At 40.1% G+C, this 21,246-nt stretch overlaps 1 protein-coding gene across 9 annotated transcripts in view; it reads right to left on the bottom strand.

Moving 5' to 3' along the window:
• LOC138783491 (poly(rC)-binding protein 3-like) overlaps positions 1-21,246 on the bottom strand; it is a 531,869-nt gene that overhangs the window by 131,901 nt on the left and 378,722 nt on the right. Inside the window, exon 1 of one of the 9 annotated variants that reach the window (XM_069958257.1) lies at positions 8,491-8,545. The exons of 7 other annotated variants lie outside the window; for them this stretch is intronic. The gene's annotated coding sequence lies outside the window, so the exon portion shown is untranslated. Of the gene's footprint in view, positions 1-7,398; positions 7,640-8,490; positions 8,546-21,246 lie in introns of those variants that run through there. One more of the 9 variants, XM_069958255.1, reaches the window with a different exon arrangement.

Genomic DNA, 21,246 nt, shown 5'->3' with positions numbered 1-21,246 from the left:
CCATGCACAAACTTGCGCAGTCTTATAACAGTTACAGTGTATTGTGTATATATTAAAATACACCATATAAACATGTATACTATGGATTCATTTTCTTTGTCTTCACTATATATACAATGTGTTATGTACGGTTACGGTCATGCATACATTTGTGTTGTCATGCTTCATACATTAGGATTTTCCAGTGCCAGCAGTAGCTGAAATTGATTCTGCTGTTAGTTAAATAAATAGGGAAATAGCAACACCCAGAGATAGTAGAAACTCTGTCTACTGATAAGTCCATTGGGGGAGGGGGAGTCTGAGATGCCAGTCTTAAGTAATCCCCCTTCAGGAGCTGTGACAATACTCAGCCACCATTCAATATACATTTTCTTACAGAAAGTATGGACACTAAAATTATAGCCATCTGATCTGGACAGGAAAAGCAAAATGGTAAAAAGCTTCATACATACAGTATATGAGCATTTTATTATTTTACAGAAATCTGTTGTGTTGTGATTCATTGTTCTTTCAAAGGGCTAAAGATTTTATCTGATATTGTATGACTACAAATCACGGCCATCATACAATGTAATGCTATTTGGATACTTGTTCAGTCGACAGCTATGTCCTTTAGCTTTCAATTATCAGTGGGGAGAAGACGCTCAGCTGAAGCCAGACGCTTCATACCTCCCAGAAGGTCAAAGGGTCAGGAATATTTAAATTCAACAGATCTGGTCTTCAATTCCCCCTATTGTTCCTGCAGGGAAAGTTGACAATCTGCTGGCATCTAGGCCTTCTGCATGTCTAAGGGTACTATTACACCAGCAGATCTGACGAAAGATTATCTGCCAAAGATTTGAAGCCAAACCCAGGAACGGACTATAAACAGAGATCAGGTCATAAAGGAAAGACTGGATTTCTCCTCTTTTCAAATACACTCCTGGGTTTGGCTTCAAATCTTTAGCAGATAATCTTGCTCTCTCTTTGCGCGGAGAGTGGCTGGAGTGGAGGTGCGTGAGCGCTCACATAGACGGGCTATGGCACATTGAGGCAGGCAGGATACCGCGGCAGAGAGTTCCGCCGTTGAATCCCGCCACATTTACCCAGTGTGAACATCATTTGGTTGACAACTATAACCTTCACTTTCCCGTTATCAGTGCGGATCAGCTATTTCTTACATCCCAGAAGGGCAATAGATAAGGCATGTTAAAAAAACAACATAAATGGTCCTCATTTGCCCTGATCATTGTTTAAAGGAAAGTCGGCTACCCCAAATACTTTATAATAATAATAATAATAATAACAATAATCACACATATAGAGGGACATTTACTAATGTGTGCAACTATTCTAATGGAGATTGGTGTGTATTTTGTACCAATATCTTGTGACTGATTTATTAACATGTAGCACTGCCATAGTCAATGTATCTAAGTAAAAAGTCGCAAAAATGTAAAAATTTTGCAAACATATATACCTGGTACTGACCAGACGCAGGCCTGCACCTGTTTGTGCGACTTTTTAAAAAGTCGCAAATGATAAATTGGGCACTAATCCCAGATTATGGGAACTTTCGGGTTAAATATTTAAAACAGGCAGATTAAAAAAAAAGTTGCATCTAAAAAATATTGGCCTGTCCAATACTGGTTCATAAATAGAACCAAAACGGGGCGAAAAATCCAAATATTCACCTAAAAATAGGCGCAAAGTCCTTGATAAAGTTTCCCCTAAATGTTTTCTGTTTCCAGTCTTACCGCTCTGGTCCAGACACAAGACAACTGAGTCCTGTGGTTGGTTGCGTTGATGACAGTGTATATGGGTACACCATCGCCAAAGTTATGTCAACAAAACTGGTGGGATGGACCAGAGCAACGTTGGAAGTGGCAAGAATTAATGGATGACTATAGCTTATTTTGGAGGCAACACATCATGTATTATCAAATGACTATTATTTTATCCTTTCATCCTGTTCAGTGGCTTAGTAGGATAGAAACCAGACTTATTACAGCCGTCGCTATATATTCACTTGCACATGTCTAATGGGAGTTTTATGTAGGCTTCTATTTATCATATATGTTAATATTCCAAAAATTCATCAGTTATGAACCCCCCAGCTAGCTGTCAACACTGATTCCCATCACAACACACAATCACACATATGCACACGGTCATACACACACTTTCTCTTCCTAACCTTCATTAATGAAATGTAGTGAATAAACCTTTACTTCTCAGTTAAATCCTATCGGCCATGGATTTCCTGCTTAATGCTAAAACCCAAGCGACCCATTTTCCTTCAGCAGATAGTTTGCCAAAATTGGGACCGTCTGAACAAAAAATCCCCAAGCCTTGCTGAAAGAGGACTATTTCTATAAGTGGTTCTTACAGCAGGAAAGATTAAAAATCTGCTGAGCATCTCAAATAATTTATACTATGTGCTAGCAGAAGAATATGGATATAAAACTCTTAGCACCAGCCGTATGAGATTGGCTTGAAAGGTATTATTCAGCATTTATCACTAGAGTAAAGGGAGTCAATCTGGCCACGATTTCCTAAACCGCTTGAATAACAGCATAGACAGAACTACATTGCTTTGTAATCTGATGCAGAGTCCCATACGTACTTAAAGTACTTTAGAGCCAGTTGTATAATCTTCCACCAGTACTAAGAAACAAATAAAACAAGAGACTATAAACCAGTACAAGTTAGCCCAACCACTAACATGCACCATTATATAACATATATGAACAAGGCATATGCTATATGACTGCACTCAATGCAGACAGGTACTATAATTTATGAAGAGTTATATTTTAAGCATAGGTGGCATTAACACCCTATGGCAGCTTTGACACATACTAATGAATATACATAATGAATGGAATGAAGTGCTGATTGTACAGAAGGCACAGACATACATCAATGTATATAAATCTGAAAACCTAGCTCATTCTCATTTTTGTATTTTGTAATTTTTTTACTAAAACCAGCAGAGGAACCTAAACTATAACTAAAAATATAACCATAATATTTATATGTTCTTATCTTTTTGCATCGATTCCTGAAAGGGAGAAAACTGATCAAATATTCAAGTGTAATTTAAGCCTTAAACTAGTGTATTTTTAGGTTCATAATAAAGAGCAAATTTTAATCCACAGGGCTATATGCATATATTTTATAATTGCTAAATGTGCTACTACCCAAATTGCAAATAAAAAAATCTATAGTACATGCTCAAAACAGGGATGCATCTGTAAGTCATTGGTACAGAGTTTCTTTTTATATACCCCACCCATTTTGTGGGGCATTTAGTGGAGTGGTGTTGTATCAGGAAATGGGCCTGTTTAAAAGGGGTTCTCCAGCAAAAACAAAACAAAACATTTTTGTTTCAAACTGGTATTAAAAAGTTATATAGATTTATATTTTACTTCTATTTAAAAAATCTCAAGCCTTCCAGTACTTATCAGCTGCTGTATGCCCTGCAGAAAGTGGTGTATTTTTTCAGTCTTACACAGTGCTTTCTGCTGCCACCTCTGGCAGAGACAGCACCTGTATGAAACAAGATTTGCTACTACTTTGAACAATTCCTGTCACAGACAGAGGTGGCAGCAGAGAGCACTGTGTCAGACTGGAAAGAAGATACTAAAAGGCTTGAGATTTTTAAATAGAAGTAAACTAAAAACCTATATAACTTTCTGACACCAGTTGATTTAAAAAAAAATGGCAGGGTACCCCTTTAACTTTAGACAGAGAGCACTGTGTCAGACTGGGAAGAATATACCACTTCCTGTAGGACATACAGCAGCTCATAATTACTGGAAGGTTCAAGATATTTTAATAGAAGTAAATAACAAATCTATATAACCCTGTTCTATATGGTGTCAGCCACTCTACTACTAAGAGGCTTGTTTTTTCTTGCTTTGACCATTCATGAGTTTTCTGTACCTAGTGATTATTTAAAGTGACTCTGTACCCACAATCTGACCCCCCCAAACCACTTGTACCTTCGGATAGCTGCTTTTAATCCAAGATCTGTCCTGGGGTCAGTTTGGCAGGTAATGCAGTTATTGTCCTAAAAACAACTTTGAATCTTCCAGCCCATGTGCCGTGCTAACACAGCAGATGAATAGGAGACAATCTGCCTGGGGCATTCCTAATAATGAGGAGGACGGAGAGGAGGGACAGAGAGGTTGTGCCAGCCTAATGCATAGTCACTCTAGACCATGCCAGTTTGGCACAGGGCTTCAAGTTTAAAAGTTTTTTTTTTTTAACATAATAACTGCATCACCTGCCGAACAGACCCCAGGACAGATCTTGGATTAAAAGCAACTATCCGAAGGTACAAGTGGTTTGTGGGGGCCACATTGTGAGTACAGAGTCGCTTTAATGTATTGCACTTGTTCTGTGGCCAATCACAGTAATTGATGCTATATATTAGCTATGTCTTTGTACTTCCCATGCCTGATTATTCTGCCTTCTGGCCGGTAGTTGTCCAGCTTCATCTGAACACTCCTAGACCTGGCCATGTATCTTGAATCCTTCTCTGAACTTCTACAGGGATGTACTCAGCTGGGAACCCAGCTTGCTGAACTGCAACTAAGCTTTGTTGTTACTGAGCCACAACTCAGCTCTGCTGCTCCTGTGACTGAACTCTGCATTAAGTTTGAATATTACTGAAAATGTGGTCATCTGTCTCTCCTACTGGATTCCATATCTGAGAACCGGCATTGTTACAGACCATCTAATGGAATTTCCTGGAAAATAGACCATTAGTGTTACATAGATATACAGATACAGTACTGATGACATATTGATGAGGATACATTGTAAATCCATATTATGCATGGTTACAAATACACAGGTGAAACAGGCCTGTCTTTCCATTGTAAATTTTCTGTGTGGAGGTTCCACTGACTATCGAAAAACACCTATGTAAATTATCCCATGAACATTTTTTTTCTTACTACAGCTAAAAGTGACACGAGAGATAAAAGCTACAGAAACAGTGTCACAATTTGATGCGCCTCACATTTAGATACACTATTTGACATGGTCTCTGTGCCCTTGAACACTTACATTCCTTGACAATGCAACCCAAAATTATCCTACTGATCCCAGCATTGGTATGTGCTCACATGACTTTAGTGTATTTAGCATGGCACTGTATGTGGTCTGTGTTTACATTGGGTCTACTGGATGAAAAGTATACATAGTAAGCATAGTATGTGGCACTTCAGAAAATGTCACAGGGCAGAATAACTTTGGTAATATGACTACACGCATTTTTACATCCCATATATTCAGCTACTTCTAAAGAGATTGGAATATATTACCAAACTGTATATGTTTTCAGCTTAAGCTAGAGATAGACAGGCACTGACAATGTAGATAGGTAGGTAGATAGATAAATAAATAAATACTAAGTATGGTCAGTATCAACCATTCTTACATTACTTACAATACATCACATTCCTATAACTCTGTGCATCATGATCATTTATTCATGCCCATGAACTCGTAAAGGAGACTCATCAATCTCATTCCCATCATTCTGTGTGTAACCTTGTTCATTCCTATAACTATAACACACACACACACACACACACACACATTTTTAATCTTTTTTATACTCTTGATTTGCAATGTGTTATGTTGTTACAGTCATGCATACATTCGCTTTGTCATGCTTCGTACATTAAAATGTTCCAATTTTCCAATGCCAAAAATAGTTAAGATACATTCTTTAGTAGTGACTGTCTCTAAATGGAAGTGGTAATATCCCTACTTTTAAGGCGCATAGCACTGGGGAAGGCACAAAAATATCATTGTTTGAATGAAACCTATGACCGTACAAGAAAGCTTTTCATTACAAGTGAAAGAGCAAAAATCCAAAGCCATTAGCTGATCCTCCAGTTAACAATGTCATCCTTATTTGCGAAACAAAGTAGCCAAATGTTCATCTCTCAATTACGACTATTCATGTCTGTGACCAGATCTGTTCTGTGTGACCCATGGACATTTAAGGCCCTCTGAATGTTTCTCAACAACAGTTTCATACAATGATTTCACATTCTATTCCGCAGTTCCCTTGATCCATATATTTTATTCCTAATCATCTAATTGAACAAATTAGTGTCTGTGCCAGAAGAACTTATCTTTAGTGTTCATCACTCTGTGACCTTTGTACTTGACGGTACCATGTAGGTGAAAATCCCAAAGCCAGGAAGTCTCCTGAGCTAAAACTGTAGTTATTCGTGTCTCAAATTCTATTTAATTCTACTTATTATTGGGATCTCTTCTGGAACATATGAAACACATGTATAAAATACTAACGTTACACCTGATAGATGTTTTGTGGAGGGCAATATAAGCCATATAACAACACCTTTATATAAATAATATTAGTGATGATAGTGCTAACCTTGCCTAACAAATCTAGCAACGAAAGGGCGCTCAGGAATAATTCTCTGTCACAAATGTCCTAGAGCATCTCCATACAGAATGAATGAAGAATACACAATGAGCCACATACTGTATATAGGTCATTTTGCTACAGTGAGATTTAGTGGTACACAGTTTAGAGCATTAAACATAAATGAAAGTCACTTTCTCATCTAACAGGAGGACATTACTTCCGCTCATCTCCCATTGTTAAATACAACGTATAAATAAATTAAAAACATCAGTGTTTTGGTCCAATATCCAACCAAGTTATGGAACTGATGAAATCAAAAAAATGAATGATTTGCGATATTCCATATACAAAAGTTTCAGCCTATGACGCATCTGTGTAAGAGCCATATTTCTGCCCATTCACAAAAATGTGACTGCAGCATTGTGGATGCAGCCACTAGTGATCCAGGCATACTAACTAGTTCTTCGTCATGCAGGCCTGGCCCACAACACTTCCACCTACACAAAACTACGCAAAATTAATATTTTTACCAAGAAGGCGATGTAAACGTGTCTTTTCTTATTGATAGGATTTAGAACTCCCATCAGTTATTTCATGATAAGCTTATAAAGCAGGTGCACAGAAGTTACAGTACAGGCCAGTTACCATTCATAAAAAACACACTTATTGCGTGTACATAACGTGCAGTATTTGTATTCCATCTAGACAAACACTAGTTAGTTGTTAACGCAATACATTTTGCATATACTGTAGGTAATCTACTAACATGGAACAACCTGCTTACTTAACTCTATCATTTAGTAGACAACTCTTGTTAACTACGTTGAATTTTACACCCTCAGAATTCACATATATGAGAACATATTAGGGAGGCTGTGGATAGAAATAAAGACAGGCGATAAAGCATAGGCTGCTACATACACCTAACTCAGACGCAGCAGAATGATTGCCCAAGTTGCACATTGTCACTGACAGATAAGAGAAGTATATTCAGCACCAACCTTCACTTCCACTGAAAGCTCAGCCAGAGTTCCTGAACAATGCTCTTTCTTCTGCACGGTCACAGTGAGTGCGGCCCTTCTATGTGTCTTCTGATTCCAACTGAGGACAGATGGCCAGGAGCCCTGAGCCTCGCTGGAATGAGGCAAAGCTTTGCTTTTTTTTCTCCTCTTGCTTAGCCCCTGGCAGATAAGCCTGAGTCAGGCACAGTGAGCTCACAACACCCCCTCCACCAATCATTTCAATTAGTGCCACATGAGAGGAGCTTCTGCCCAAAATCTTCTTAGGAAAGGGCCAGAGGGCAGGGCAATCTCCTTTGCTCAACAATGACCAGAAGCAGCTATAAATATAATGAACAAAGGCTCTGTCAGGGCTGAGAATGTGATGTCCTAATCCCATAGAGCACTACAGCAGGCACACTGTGAGCGACAGTTCTGTTTCATACTGTAATCTGACTGAAAGGACCTCTTGTGTAATCCTTAAGGAAGGCTAACAAGAATGCATACATTTAAGATGCTCTTGTAGGAGCTATTACTGACTGGATGACTGTGTGTCTCTTTGGCACAAGGCTATGTACCCTCCTCTTAGCATCCTGAAATCATCATTTACTGGAAGAACATTGCACCGGCTTCATCAGCATCCCATTCTATCTCCTCCAGTCACTACTGTAGGTGACGTCAGCAAGCCAGCTCCTTTACAGTATACACAATTACAATGCTATCATTTCTCCATGTTCAAAAAACATCCAACAAGTAACATGGACTTGTTATCAATGTAAAGCAGAAAATATTATCATGGATGCAGATTTGTTTTTATTATGTTTTCTTGTGGAACTGTTGGATTTATAAATATTTTTCCTTTTTAATTAAGAAACTACATTTAGTTGTAATATCTCCTCAGAGCCAAAACAGAAGCACTTCTTCTCGGAGTAAATAACATGAGCAAATTTTACAGATTATTATTGAAATAAGAAGTTTATGGTGTTCTTTTGTGCTGCTGTAGGGGAAAAAAAAAAGAAATACTACATGCTAGGTTAAACCAATTAAGAAAGCTAGGGAAGACAGGGCAGACAGAGAATAATGAAAGTCCCTTACCATGCAAACACAGACCATGTGTTCTGCCAGTGCTCTAAAAGCATCTGATTGTCAGTTTGCTCTTGTGATGACAGCTGCTCGCTTGGTGCTGTGTATTGTTTGTTTATGGGGGGGGGTGGAGGACTAGGAGTGGTTTCATTTCAAATGCAGTCTGCAGTGGAGAGAGGCCATGTTTACAAGACAATGCATGCATGTTGCTGGGGGGGATGTCAACAGACAATAAATGAGTCAACAGAAGGGAAGGCAGCAGGTCCTACCATCTACTAACTACAATTACACAGTTATTTGTACATGCTAGATGCTAAAAGTGGGATTTGTACATGCTAGATGCTAGATGGAGAACCTAATTCAATCAATGTGAATGAAGGCCACTCAAGGTTGCATGGTTGACATACTAGGTCAACATGTGACCTTCCATTGATTAAATCTGACCTAACATCATTATAATGAAATATAACAACCTTTCTATATAAAGAAGAATGGCTGCCATACTAAAGGGGCACTTCTACCAGCTGTGGGGGCGAATTGCTGCAATCTTCATGTGGGGGTTAGGGGGAATGTGGGGGTGGGGGTTAGGGGGAATGCCCCTATGCAGTGATAACAGTGAAGTGGCTGCAGCAGTGAATCAGCACTGGATCCCAATCCTTCCGAGAACTGGTTCCTAGAGGCCATGGCAAACCATAGTGATATGCTGCCCCTAAATGAGAGTTTGTCTTTAAAGGGACTCTGCTAGCGGCAATTCATGTTCCAAACTGTTTTCATTGTTCCATAGTTTTTAGGACAAGGAAGCACATAGTACATCATATATATCATATATCTGAAAATGCTTTTATTCTTCAGTCCAAAGAGTAGAGATGATCGAACATCGGAAAATCTTAGGTTCGATTGAACTCAAACATTTTTGAACGTGCAGCATTTGATTTCCGATGCCTTCCCAGTCCATGGGGAAGGAAGAGTCAGTCCGAGTACTGCTTGGAATTCCGGGATATAGCCTCGGGCTGTCTCCTCCTTCCCCACGGACCGGGAAGGCATTGGGAGTCAAATGCTGCACGTTCAAAAATGTTCGAGTTCGAACCTAAGATTTCCCGATGTTCTTTCATCTCTACCAAAGAGTCAAAGAGGTGTTCACAAGTCTCTGAAGTGCTGAGGGCTTTAACACCTCCTCGCTCCTTCTCCATCCCTATTCCTCAGCTGGAAGCTGAGCCCTGTTTCCAGATCTCTCAGCAGTACACAATTCAGATTCACAGGCCAGGAACAAGACTTGCAGGTTGGGCCCAGACTGACAATCATGGACAGGGGTGTGAGGAGGTGTTGCAGCCCTTAGCAGTTCAGTGGCTTGTGAACACCTCTTTGACTCTTTGCACCAGAGAATAAAAACATTTATATATTTTTTTTTTTTTAGATAAAAACACCATTGGATATATGGAATGTACCACGAGTCTCTGTGTCCTAACTGCAGTTGGGAAGGTGAATTGCAGCTGACAGATTCCCTTTAAACACATTATACTTTAAAAATGTAATATCTTTGCTCCTGCTCCCGAGCCTCATTTCTGTTTCTATTAATAAAATTATAGCATGAATCATTTATAGCCCAGCAGTGTATCTTGGAAATGTGTTCTTGTTTAGCTCTACTGTGTCTGCTTTTGTACTCATCCTTTATCTGCAGTGAGATGACCTCATGCATATACTCTGCATTTACCTTGTAACCACATATGCATCTTTACCACAATGTCATTCATGGTAGAGCAGAGATATAAATACATGGAAAGGGTTCGTGTCATCATAGCGGGTGGAAGGACATTTTAGAGAATATCCTCAGCCGCTACATTTGCTACAGCATCACAGAGAGTACCATTTATTGCAGGGTATGTAGACACATCTCACTGTATAAACATATACCATAAGAAGTGTTTTTGATGATTGCTAGCACATGGCCCAGTCCTCACTATTATACCTAGAACCTATTAAGCTGTCAACCTATCAAGCTCTGTAAGGCTACTCAATACTATGGTATTGTAAAAAAATGTATTTAAAGGAGGAAGACCTAGCCTTGTTATTACTGCTTTTTATAGGCTGACTATGGTCACTTCCCCACGCTATAGTGACGGAATCAGAGAAGAGTTATGTCAGTGAAATTGTAATGTGAGTCATTGAAGCATAATTAACAGCTTCTGCAAAACGTAATTGAAACCCATAACTTACACCCATCCTGCACCCCCTGCCTTTGTAAACCATATAGAAAACTCCAACTTCATTTCCATGACCTCATTCATGATTATGGGATGTCATCTTTGATTTAATAACAATCCCAAGGATTAATGGAGGCTCTCTTCTCTAAAGGTTAATATAAACAGGATTGCAGCGTTAATTCTGCTAAAAACAAGCCATTCACTATGATAATGCAAATAGGAAGCTAGCGGCGTGCCTCCTGCCAGTATAAGAAGGTTACATGCTGGCAGAATATCTGGAGGCTGTATGGAGAGAAGATGTATAGCTGGTTAATAATAACAACACATCCTGCTAGAAGGAAAGATGTGTGGACACAGCCACCACTTAGCATTCTTTAGATAAAAATGGGTCTGTTCTCTGAAGAAACTAAGAATCTTTGTTGAGGCAACAATCCCTTGCCTTTAATAAAGTTTTACATTTCATTAATAAGACAGTGAAGCATAATAGGTATTAAAGTTGAGTCTTTAGATGGAGAATAGATGATGGTGTGAGAAAATGTACACGGGAATAAAGCGTTTTTTCTTTACAATCACAACATATGAACCAATTCTCACAGGCAATTTATTTTTTGGGTTTTCATTGTTTTCTGCCTATTCTTCTAGAGGAAAAATAAGATAAAAAAAAAAAAGCATTTTTTCAAATTTGGGGGTTGAAGGGTATGGTTCACTGTGGTAAAACTAATGCGCTATCTACAATCCTCAGGTTGGCACAATAATATCATATTCCCATCATGCTTTACTAAAAAAAAAGTAAAAAAACAGAAACGTAATAAAAATAAAAATTATTTTGAAGGTGTAGAAGATGTGTGTGATCTACTGTGTTCTACTGTGTGGAATGTAACAGAGTGAGTAATGAGTGCACTACCTGGCTTGCACCTCTGTAACCAATATTTTAAATGTAAGTGGTAGGCTCTCAAGAAACTTCCCCAAATGCATACATTTTAATGAATTTTTCTATATAAATTTTGATGAATTTTTCCTATATATGTAAAAAAACATATATAGGAAAAATTAATCAAAATTTATACAGAAAAAGTCATTAAAATGTATGCATTTTAAGAAAGTTTCTAGAAAAATATTATTTTAATTGCTTTATTCTGAACTTTTTTTTTTTTTTTTTTTTACTTTTCCATGAAGTAGTATGTTTGCTGTGGGGGTCTTGTTAAAATTAACATGTTAGTGGCTTTCTTGTTTACATTTTTTTATTTGCTGGATAGGGCATATGTAGTTGTTGCATAGGCGTTTTTGTCTTCTTTTGGATCAATACTGTAAAATTACAGGTTGGACTTCATGTAGCTACCATAACCCCATCAAGAACCAGGCTAATTTAGCCTTAAGGGGACACTCCAGCAGAAAAAAATAAGAATCTTGCAAATCAACTGGTGTCAGAAAGTGCCAGAGATTTGTAAATTATTTCTATTTAAAATTCTTCCAGTACTTATCAGCTGTGGTGTAGTCTTTCCAGTATGTCTGCTTCTTTCCAGTCTGACACAGTGCTCTCTGCTGCCACCTCTGTAGCAAAAGCAAATCCCCATAGAAAACCTCTCCTGCTCTCCAGACTGGAAAGAATACACCACTTCCTGCAGGACATACAGCAGCTAATAAGTACTGGAGCACTGGATATTTTTTAATAGAAGTAAATCACAAACCTCTGGCACTTTCTGTCACCAGTTAATTTGAAATAAAAATAAAATATGACTTTCTTACTTTATGTGCTAATAACTTTGGGATTCATAAAAAAAAAGTACAAAAGGCATATATATGTGCACTCGTTTGACCGATTGCCATCTTTTCCGCTTGTCTACACTGCTCCTAGCCTCAGACTTTTACAACTTTTGCAAATTATCCCACAGGGCGGTTGTGTCAGTACAGCATGGCAAAGATTTTAATCTCCGAGATCCAGAAGATCATAATGATACATAATGTTGGAAATTCCAATAATCCCTTCCACTGCATACTGTATGTATATATGGAATGGGCATGGAATGTGGGAACAGGGCTGGCCTTAGGGTACATGGCGCCCTGTGCAAAACTTTCTTTTGGTGCCCCCCCGACACCTCTGTTGATACCCCCTAATAGTGACATAGACACTAAATCCTACAGCCTCCAAGCCCTCCAGACAACCCCCACAATCTGGTGGTGGGAAGCTGAAGGATTTAGATATGATAGACTAAATCCTACTATGAGCGCACCCCTAAAACCCAGCCCTGTAAATCACTCGACCCCCGATAAAGGTACTTATCAGCACACAGGAGGACAGGTGCCTCCGCAGCCATCCGTGGCCTTCCTGATTGGCGCTCCTGCAGACAGTTGCACACAGGGATATAGCTAGGGGGAGGGACAAGCTAGTTTGAGTGGACCCCCAAACGATTATGTTACCTATTGGGAACCTCAGCAGGTTACAATGCCTATGTAGCTATCTATCTATCTATCTATCTATCTATCTATCTATCTATCTATCTATCTATCTATCTATCTAGTATGGGAAAATCCACAGCACTCCTTCAAGCGATTAGCGGCGGCGATTAGCTGCTGAAATGTTGCGTCTGTATGCTGCACTTGCTGTTTGAATAAATTGCACCTTGAATTTCAATAAGGAATGCTGTGGATTTTCCCATACTATCTAAATACGGTCCCTGGTCTCGACTTGGATCCGCTGGCACCCGGCGTTTACCTCTTTTGAAGTGCTGCTACTACTTTTTTTGTGATCTATCTATCTATCTATCTATCTGGGTGACCACATCATACCGACTATAAGATGCTGGAAAAGCTGAGTGACCTCTATCATACTGAGTGCTATACAAGATGCTGTAAAAGCTGGGTGACCGGCATTACACTAAGTGCAAGATGCTGGGAAAGCTGGGTGACCTCCGTTACACTAAGTACAATATTCTGGGAAAGCTGGGTGACCCCATTATACTGTGTACAAGATGCTGGGAAAGCTGGGTGACCTCCATATACTGACTACTATACAAGATGCTGGAAAAGCTGGGTGACCACCATTATATTGACTACAAGATACTGGGAAAGCTGGGTGACCTCCATCATACTGACTACTATACAAGATGCTGGGAAAGCTGGGTGACCTCCATCATACTGACTACAAGATAATGGGAAAGGTGGGTGACCTCCATCATACTGACTACAAGATACTGGGAAAGCTGGGTGACCTCCATCATACGCACTACAAGATACTGGGAAAGCTGAGTGACTCCCATTATACTGACTGCAAGATACTGGGAAAGCTGGGTGACCTCCATCATACTCACTACAAGATACTGGGAACGCTGGGTGACCTCCATCATACTGACTACAAGATACTTGGAAAGCTGGGTGACCTCCATCATACTGACTACAAGATACTGGGAAAGCTGGGTGACCTCCATCATACTGACTACAAGATACTGGGAAAGCTGGGTGACCTCCATCATACTGACTACAAGATACTGGGAAAGCTGGGTGACCTCCATTATACTGACTACAAGATACTGGGAAAGCTGGGTGACCACATCAACCTGTTTCTTTCTTTTCAATATTTTTTCACACAAGCCTGGGGATATATTCGGCAACTCCCAGTTGTGTGACCAGAAAACACCCGTGGCATGACTCCATCACTCATGCAAGGTTGCTATGACCATGACCCCATATTCATCCCAGTATTATTGTGAAAATCATGTGACTAAATGTATTCCTGTGGACTGCGGCTACTGTGAAACAAAAAGTCTGTATGTAGTCCAAACCTTATAGAGACCATAGAAGCCTTACTGACCAGAGGAAAAAATGTATAGGACATGGCTGTGCTGGTACAGTAGTCTGTTACTTGTTTAGTTCCTCAGCAGTCATGTGTGCCCATCTTGTCCCCTGACACACATATTGCACAGAAAAATGGAGATAAAATAAAACTTGTGTTGCTTATTTACCTTTAGGCTATGTTCACACTGCGTATGTATCCGTCCGTAGTGCGAACCGCGAATATACGCATGTAGTTTTGAGGTTGATGCATTCGCTTGAAAGTATACGATATACGGCCGAACAATGCACACTACGTATGAGCTTACGGCCGGATCGTATACGGCGCCGTGAAAAATGAACAAGACCATTGTTTTAGGACGGAAATGTTGAAACTCACGGCCGTTGGTTTCCATGCGGTCCCGTACGAAGTACTTATTTCAGCCAAATTGAACTTGATTCAAAAGGTTCTGTGAGTTTTATTGGGCTGGGCGAAGATTTCCAAGTAAATGACCTGCCTCAGATCGCTTCGAAACAAGCTAGGGAAGCATAACTGTGATACGGGAGTATGTTCGCGGTTCATACGCATCCGGCCGCATGTCGATTTTTCCCACGCCCGTAGTTTCAGCCGCACATGTATGGCGGTGTATGAAATGCGTCCGGACTCATACGCGGTGTGAACATAGCCTTAAAGCGAACCTTTAACCCTGGCTGCCGGAGCAGAGCCCGCCTGACCAGAAATCAGACTAATCTCTGGTAATCAGCATATTGTGCGCACAGGGCTTCCAACGGTGATTTCTCGGCGACAGGACCGGGTCTAGGAGTGGGGCTTCGCGGATAGGGTAAGCATATCAGGCCCCTCCGGGGGGGGGGGGGGGTGATGGGCTTGTCGGTCTCTGTTGGTAGGAGGTGGGAGCCAGTATCCCAACCGTGGTCTGCGCCGGTGGGGCAGGGCTTGTTGGCAGGGGTGGAGCTTACCGGGACGTACCCAGAACATTAATAAACCTTGGTGGGCTGGGGAGTGCTTGCTACAGGTTGCACATCTAGTAGGGGGAGGGCAGTCAGCCAGCTGGGGTGCGCTGGGGCAGACAGCACATCTTACTTACAGATTTTCTACTTCTAAGTTAGATATGCAGTTGTCTGTCAGCCAGAGCGCCCCCTAGATGGCTGGGAGCGATGCGCCCTGTGTAATTGCATAGGTCGCACACCCCAATGGTCGGCCCTGTGTGGGAAAATGGTCTAAGAAAGGGTAAGGGCTTACACTCACACTCATCTTTTTTGCCATTTTCTGTGTCAGTTTTCCAGTCTGTTTTTTTTAAGCCAACATTTTTATGCAGCCGTTACAGCTGATAATCATCCTGTGTAATAGAAGACTACGATCAACCAACACGAACACGTTGAAAGACAAACAACTGCGATGTCGCTTCATGGAATAGAGCTCTATGGGCTGCCCGGGCGATCTAGCGGTCACCTGGGCAGCCCCCGCCCCTGCAGCTCCCCGAACTGCTACAAGAAGATTTTTACACTTTTACACTTTTTAAACACACAGTTGATCCCCTGCCATGCTGACACAGAAGCATGGCTGATACTTATTCCGACCAAGCTGTGAAAAGGTGTATTGGTCTGAATAAGGCCTATTTGTGACTGCCAGGCATATGGGTGGTCACTAAGTGGTTAAGCTGTAGAACAACAAAGGACACCATATTTAAAGAAATAGATTGGCTTAGATTTACTATTGTTATAGGTATTTTTCTTATTCGTATTTTATCTCATTGTGTTTTATTTTCCACAAGATTTAGGGCAATTTTGTGCATGCCACAGGAAAACCACGGCATCACAATGTTGTGCATTGCTCTTTGATAGGGTAAAACAGTTTTCCCCACCTACACAATTCTGTTGATTTTTAAGATCAAACTGGGAAATTTATCAAACTGGTGTAAAGTAGAATTGTCTTAGTTGCCCCTAGCAACTGAAAAATGAAAGGTGGAATCTGATTGGTTGCTAGGGGCAACTAAGACAATTCTACACCAGTTTGATAAACCTGCCCCAATGTCTTTTCCCTGGCTATTTCACAGCCTATTTTTGGACGGCCGTCCAAAAAAGTGGCCGCTAAATGGCCAAAAAAAAAGTTGTGTGAACATAGCCTTTTTGTGGGTTTGAGGGTTTGTAGAAAAACCTGTGGACATGCCTAGTTTATCGAGTTTAATACACAATTTGTGGGATTGCTTGAGTTTCTTTATATAAAGTATTGCAATTTTCTTACATTTTGGCACAATTTTTTTCTTGTAGATAGAAAGTGTGATAAAGTCACATGATTTTTCTTATCATATAAGATTAAACTTGTCTTAAAGTTTACCTATAGCTTCCTGCAGCTTTCCAGCCTTCTTTTTAGCTAGATAGCTAGAGACTTCTTAAACATGTCTTATAACTATGAAAATAAATAAATATATATATGTACTACATGACGGATGACAATATATTTGTTTTTTATAACACACAGTCAGGTTTTCTGCTGATCAGGAATCCTTCCATGTAACATTCGTAGTATCCACAACATAAATATATCTGAAAGAGAGGTTCTTCTTTTTAAGATGTCTGTATTGATTTTCTAAATGCACTGTCAGATTATAAAAACAAAGTATCCTCTCAGTAGTTATCTAATTGAGCAGTTGCTTCTTACAGGAACTAATGGCTAAGTGCTAAGTGTTTGTAATGTGATTCCTCATAAATGGAAGCAGATCATTATTTATTTATGCTAACAGTGGCTTACACACAAAAAATGGCAAGCTGCTTGCCTTACCATGAGGTTGGGGCTCATAAGTCATGGGACTGGGGGAAGAAAAGAGAGAGCATGATGGCAGATGGACTTTTATTACTGACAGGAAAAAAATGTCTCCAGAAGCAGCCCATAAGGTTTTTTTTTTTTGATCTTTCAACTAAAGACGCATAAAATAAATTGTATCTTTTATTCAAAACTAAAAATGGCCAATAATCCTGGCAAGATAACCGCATGATAAATGGTTCTTAAGAAAATTAGGTCTATTAAAACATGATTTATGTTACCTTAAGTTTGGTCCCAGTAGAGGGACTGGCAATAGGGTAGACAGCATATTTACTGTGCTAGAACTTGACTAACTGGGTGCACATACATGTTGAAGGTAGTCTAACCCCTACAGACCCAGCATGTGTCAGCTATCTTTACCTTCAACATCAATAGTGTAGAAATGATATTGCTTATAAGCTCAAGCTATGCATCTTATTGAGACAAGAATACTTTGGCAATAGGCTGATACGCTGATAGGCTGATACGTTTCCTCCTCATAGCCAGTAGACTGCTGATTCCACTCAAGTGGAAGAACACACAAACCCTGACTATGTCGGAATGGCTGATCTCCAAAGAATGGAGGAACTAGTAACTGAATTTACCCCTCGCTATTAGTTACACAATAAGATATAGCTTCCCTGAGTGTCATCTGCTGCCCCACCTGCATTTCTCTCAGCTCAGTTATTATGTTGTACCCAGGGCTTATGGACCTTTCCCCATTCTCATTGCATTGGGTGAGGGGGGCGGCGGGCACTTTTTTAGCCTTAAACGTACTTATCGAAGCACTTTTGTTTTAGTTGACTTTGGTAATTAATGTTTACCTCCTAAACACAGCATTGTTCTTTCATACAATCTTACCAGTTAGTAGCCATGTTCCTTATATACTTATGTGGGGGAAATGCCTGCTGCAACAGGAACAATACTGTTTTCATATTTATTTATCTTGATTTATCCTTCCCTACTCCCCCTTTTTTGCCCTATGTATCCACTTAACCTCCCTACTATTTTATACTTACAAATAAAACTAATTTAATTTTCATTGTGAAAAAAAAGAGTTCTTTAGGTGCTTTTTTTTACTGACGCCAGATGGACTTTAATGAGGTTTTTTTTTTTTGCAGTGCTGCAGTGATGGTTGACCTTCTGATAGTTTCTCCCATCTGCACACAGGGTCACAGGATCTTTGGAGCTCAGAGTTATCATTGGGTTCCTGGTCACTTCTCTTACCAAGGTTCTTCTTCCCAGGTACTTAGTCTGGCTAACTTTAGGAAGAGCCCTGGGTGTTCCAAACTTTATCCAGTTATGAATTATAGATGTTGATGTACTGTTTGGAATTTTCAGTGTAGCAGAATTTTATTTGTGCCCTTCTCCAGATCTGTGCCTCTGTATAATCAGCCTCTGGGCTCATCAGGCAGTTCTTCCCTCCTCATGGCTTGGTTTTCCTCTGATATGCATGTCAGCTGTGAGACTTTATATAGACAGGAGTGTGTCTTTCCGAATCCTGTCCAATCAACTTAAATTACCACAGGTGACTCCAGTAAAGGTTTAGCGGCATCACAAAGATGATCAAGTGAACTTGGAGATTCCCAGAAAATTTTTTCCTTTAAGGGCGCGTTCACTTGTAACGGATCCGCAGTGAATTTCTTGCTGCAAATTCACAGCCAGATCCGCTGCGGATCCTTGCCCTGTACACTTATGGCAGACAAACTTGCATACTCAGCAGCGCATGTCAGCAGCCCGTCCCATTAACCTCCCCCCGCCGCTGGAGCGTATACATCACCTTCTCCATGCTCCGGCTTGCTTTGGGGATCCCGGCACGTCCCGCTCGGTCAATCAGTGCGCCGCCCTGCTGCAGCACACTGATTGGCCGAGCAGGACGTGAAGATGCTGGGAGCCCCAAAGCAAGCTGGAGCGGGAAGAAGGTGATCTATACACTCTAGGGTCGGGGGGGGGGGGTTAACGGGGCGGGCTGCTGACATACTCACAGCAGGATGTGAGTTTGTCTGCCCATAAGTGTACAGGGCAGGGATCCGCAGCGGATCTAACTGCGAATTCGTTACTGTTTTCATTTTCTAATTATAGGGTATTAAGTGCAGAATGATTGTATATTATAAATAAATGTCCATCTTTAAGACAAACATACAGCAAATATCAGCACTTACCAAGCCCCCTTCAAATTCAACAAAACAGGCTAGTGTGAATGTGCTAGTGCACCAGACTGCAGAAGAAACGTCTACCACAAAGGAGCACTATGTTTTCTTTATTTCTACATCAAAATTCATGCAGTCTCCAAGTGTTACACTCATTGTACTTAATACAAACACTGCTTTTATAATTAATACGGGGGCATCCGTGAACATCATAGACAGCAATACATATAAGAAACTGCAGCTACATCCTGTACTGGAAACTATTCAAACTAAAATCTTTTCATATGCATCTCTGACCCCATTGCCTACTGAGGGAAATTTTGAAGCTACAAAAGCAACATGCAGAAAATACATTTTGAAATCTTATGCTGCGTTTACACGTAACGATTATTGGCCCGATCGTACGATTAGCGATGTCGGATATACGATTTTTTTTTTATAACGATCAGCGTTTAGACGGTACGATATATCGTACGAAAATTCGCACTGCGATCGTTTTGCGATGGTTTAAGCCTATCTCACACATTAGTTAAATCGGCGAATGACTGTTCACACGGAACGATTTGCGAATTTTTTGCGTACGATGAACGACGATTTGCTGACCTGATGAAAGATCACGATGTACGATTTATCGTGCGTCGTTCGATCGTTCGCTGCGTTTACACGTACCATTATCGTTCCAATTCGACCGTTATGGTGCAAATTCGCACGATAATCGTTACGTGTAAACGCAGCATTACAAGCCTCTGGAGGCTGTCTTCTCAGTTACCATACTGCCCTGAATCTGGGTCTCATCCAGATCAATCATACAATCATAATAATAATAATAATAATAATAATAATGCTTTGATTTGTATATCGCCAACTGATTCCGCAGCACTTTACATAGTTGTTAAATTTTGGTTCATGTCCCCATTAGGGCCCACAATATAAATTTATCTATCTGTATGTTTTTGGGTCTAGAAGGAAACCAACACAAACACGGAGAGAACATAAAAACTCTTTGCAGATGGTGCCCTTAGTAGGATTTGAAAGCAGGACCCCAGTGCTGCAAGACTACAATGCTAACCACTGAGCCACCATGCTGCCCAATAACTGATACAGCTAATAAGAATGTACAAACTATAATTTATGAATTTAACTCTTTGTTCAGTGGAAAACTGACGTGTTTTCAAGTGCATCTTTATGTGGATGAATATGTTTGTTCAGTATCATAATCCCACAGGCGCATTCCATTTCATCTGAGAAAAGAAGGTGGAAAAAAATGCTCTGCCACTTGCTGCCAAAATATCTATACTAAAGTTAACCGAACACACAGCACCTACTGGCAGTGGTACACACCCATGAAAGGACATTGTCCTTTGTGCATTCCTACTTTGGTTGCACCTAGTGGTGCTGGATAAGAAAAAACTCAATCAGACATTGATAACCTATCAATCAAAAACTCAAGAAAACTTTTTTTTTTATTTTTTTTTACTGAAAATAATTTAGCAGTTTTAACTGATTATTAACTGTATAGTCATCATTTTTAAACCAATATCATTTAATGAATATAACCTTGGACAATCATTTGCCCATCTCTATTACCAGATAGTGGTTAGTTGACATGTACCATGATGTAAAGTAATTATGGCAGAAGCTTAGTGATATAAATCATTACATTAATTATCCACTCTCCAAAACGTTGTCAGTGTATAAAGAACGCTTCTCACCAACTAATAGAATGAGTAATAAGCATGATGTAAACACAGATAAGAGAAAACTGCATAAAGGGAAACAATAAAAACATATTTCTTTCTTATATATAACTACTCTCGGAAACATAGTT

This window comes from Dendropsophus ebraccatus, chromosome 2 (genome assembly GCF_027789765.1).
Source record: "Dendropsophus ebraccatus isolate aDenEbr1 chromosome 2, aDenEbr1.pat, whole genome shotgun sequence".
Lineage (NCBI taxonomy): Eukaryota > Metazoa > Chordata > Amphibia > Anura > Hylidae > Dendropsophus > Dendropsophus ebraccatus.
Note: the sequence above shows the minus strand (reverse complement) of the source record. Positions and strands in the feature narration are given on the sequence as shown.